The following is a 3472-nucleotide window of genomic DNA, read 5'->3' on the forward strand; positions in this document are numbered from 1 at the left end:
ACAGCTATGCAACAGGAATCCAGATCAGTTGGAGGATTAGAAAACATGGGGTGGGGAAACCACATGTGAACAAGTACTGCCTTCAGCATGTTTCCTCCCCCTCCAGATGTTGGCTTTACAGCTCTTAACATTCTGGAAGCTGTAGACCTAATACATCTGGAGGGCACTTAGAGAAGCCTGACTTTGAACATCCAGATCAAAGGCACTGATTTTTCAGATAGGGCTTCTTTCCAAGAGAGATTGGATTTTACCTGTCATACAAAAGAAGGGGAAGATAGGTAAAACAAAATGTTTCTGGACTTCATTCAAACATTTTACTGTATTCGTACTGTAAAAAAAAAAAAAGATAGCATAATGGTCATATGGTTTTCCAATATCTGCAGGCTATTGTCTAAGGACTGAGTCCATCACAGTTAATGACAATTAATTAATGTAAATGCCTTATAAAAGCCATTTCATGGCTCGGTTCCTCAATAAAGGAACTAAGAACAAAGAACCAACTTCCAGATCACTGATCCCATAGTTTTAGTTCTTTTCCTTTTAAATAACCATAGGATGGTTACAAGTTTAGAAAGGGACAAGGAAGACTCAGATGAGGTAAGGAATGCACTGACTCTGCTCTCATTTTCCTACTTTTTTTTTTAAGTGCAGTAAACTCATTCTCCTGTACATAATGTACAATGCAGTATATTCTCTTTGTTACACAAACAATATTATGTGATAAATAAGGGACAACTTAACTACTGTACTGGATTTTCTGGGGAGAAAAATCAAAATACTTCAGTTTGTAATGAAAATAGATTCTAGTGGCTTATTGCTGCTAGAGTAAACCCTTTGTACTGGGCACTAGTTCACTTTATTTGTTTTACTTTTTTTTCAGGAAGCAATCAAGTTGCATGATTGCCAAAATTGCCAGCCCCATTCCTTCAAATGAGGTGTAGTGCTTCAAAGGCTTTTGTTGGTATGTTTTCATATTGTTTTTTTCAATATTGTTGATAGTTGGATACTCCAGAGCTGTTTAAACTCAAGAAAATGCTTTTGTGTTTCAAAAGTGTGTTTAATTAATGTTTGTTCTTTTTTTTGTAAAATATATTCAGTTGTAATAGGATTTCAATCAATTCTCTAATCTCATAAAATCCTCAATACCTTTTCACTCATTGAGTATACAAATGTATTTTCATTCTTTAAAAAGTGTAATCAAGAAATGAGAGAAGAGAAGAAAGATCAGGAGCCAATTTTTGAGGTGAGTTTAAGATATGAATACGTTATAGCTGGATATTTCAGAGCTGTGGTATTTCAAAGATTTTTTTGATTATTTACTGTTTGATCTCCAGTGCAAATTATTCCTTATTCTTTATGCACAAATGTCTTACATAGTAACATTTCTCATAGAACTTCAAATCAATCTATTTCTGATCCTTTACAGATTCTTATAAGTTAATTTTGTTTCCACATTGTGCATTTTTAAAAAGAAAATTCACATTACTATTTTCATTGAATATCTTTTCTGTAAAATGCATCAAAAACATGTGACTCTTTGTATGATTTATATATGCCTTGCACACATTTTTAAATTCAAGAATTTGATTGCAAAATTTAGAGTTCACATTCCAAAGGATTACTAATTCCAACTGTGCAATGTCCAAAATTGTGAATTATGCTGCTCTGCTTTAAAATATGGTTCATGTGAAAACAGGACCTGTTCACTCTTGTTCCAGAAAACAGGATATGAAATAATGACTTGAGCTACAGGAAGACAGATTATGACTGAATGTTAGAGGGAAAAAAACCTCTTAACTGTAAAAGCAGTTTGATAGTCTATGAAACCAGTTACTCAGAGAGGTATGTGGTCTCCTTCATTGGATGTGTTCAGGTGGAGCTAGGCAGCCATCTGCCTGGATTGCTCCAATAGCCCTTTCCAGCTCTGACTCTATGAAATCTTGGAGCACCAGTTTTCCAGTCTGAAGCAGCTTGGTGTAGGCCAGAGAAAGCAGGAACTTCTTGTCCTCTTTTCATGAAAAACAGTATTAATTTGGGTGAATAGATGCTGGTCTGGACATTTCCATCTTGAACTCATGGAGAATTATAATACATATAGTTTAAAACTAGAGTGGCCACTATAGTGTACATGGAAACCCAGATTTTTATTTTTATTTTACTTTGTACCACTTCACTTTTATGTTATGCATACTGAAATGGGCAATTTTGGGGGTTGGGGTTAAGGTCACATTTGGCCACTGAATGGAATTCATGGTGCCAGGAAAAAAAACTAAAATGTATTTAATTCCATTTACATCTACATTTAACTAAAATTCAGTTAATAACTCTCTAGCCATGTATTATAGACCTTTCTATTTTATCAAATTAAAAATTACAATTTGGTAATGATTTGGGGAGATCTTTGTAAAGCAAGGCCAAGACTTTAGATGCCTGGACCCTGCTGTACACCAGCCTACTCCAATCTGGCAGTGTCCAAGTGGGTTGAAATTTTAGTTCCTAAATGGAAAGATGCAGAATGGGAATTCTTAGAATTGTAGTCTCAACACATTTGCAGTTTAGCAGGTTAAAGATAACTACAAATGATTTCATCTACTTGTTTACATTCTGCAGCTCCTTTTATCCATCTTGCAATCTAATGGTGTCCTGATTCAGCTGCAGCTTCCACAGCATCATGAAATGAATATTTATCTTGGCTTAATTCCCCTGTAAACTGCTGGAGAGCCATTTTGAACTCCTTTTCATTTGGACTCTTGGCTGCTTCACAAAACTACACACAAACTATAGACCCACATTTATTTTACAAATCTTTGCACTTTAGTTAAATGTCATTCAATCAACATTTGAATGATAGCCATTCAAAAGGAACTGGTGCAAACTAATTAATGGGTAATCCCCAATTCAGAGTGTGGGAAATTAGTTTGAAAATAGCTATTGATTCTTCTAATCCACCCTTACTTTTTTTTCCTTTAAAGCAGACTTTCTTCCATGCCTTGAAGCATTTTCTTGTTTGTAGTTTTACCTTTGTAAGAGAGGTCCATTTCCTAATTATAGTTTTGGTAAATAAATAAATCTTCAACTAATATCCAACCTAATCCTTTGGCTACCCTTTTTTTCTCCATTCACTTCCTGGTACCATTGAAATCTTATGCATCAGACAATGGTACTTACAGAAGTTTTTTCCCCCATTGATTTACCTTGCTAAAATGAGCGATTTAGTCTAGCAGAAATATGACGATTAGATTTCCTAAAGCTCTTAGTACAAAAGGTTCTCTTACTGTAATTAACAAGCTATATAGACATAATTGGAGTTAAACATATTGATATTTCAAAATTGCATTTTCCACAGTAAATGCCAGATTCACAAGGCCTGTTTGTACATTATACAGAGACAAGCTGCATGTTCCTGACAGGGGGCAACTAGGTCTTCTTGATGGCTAGAGGTCTGACCAAGTAGAGCTCCCTGATTAGTGAA

Source organism: Python bivittatus, unplaced genomic scaffold (assembly GCF_059951505.1).
Source record: "Python bivittatus isolate LINGU-HERP-01145 unplaced genomic scaffold, Pbiv_v1 ctg000840_np1212, whole genome shotgun sequence".
Lineage (NCBI taxonomy): Eukaryota > Metazoa > Chordata > Lepidosauria > Squamata > Pythonidae > Python > Python bivittatus.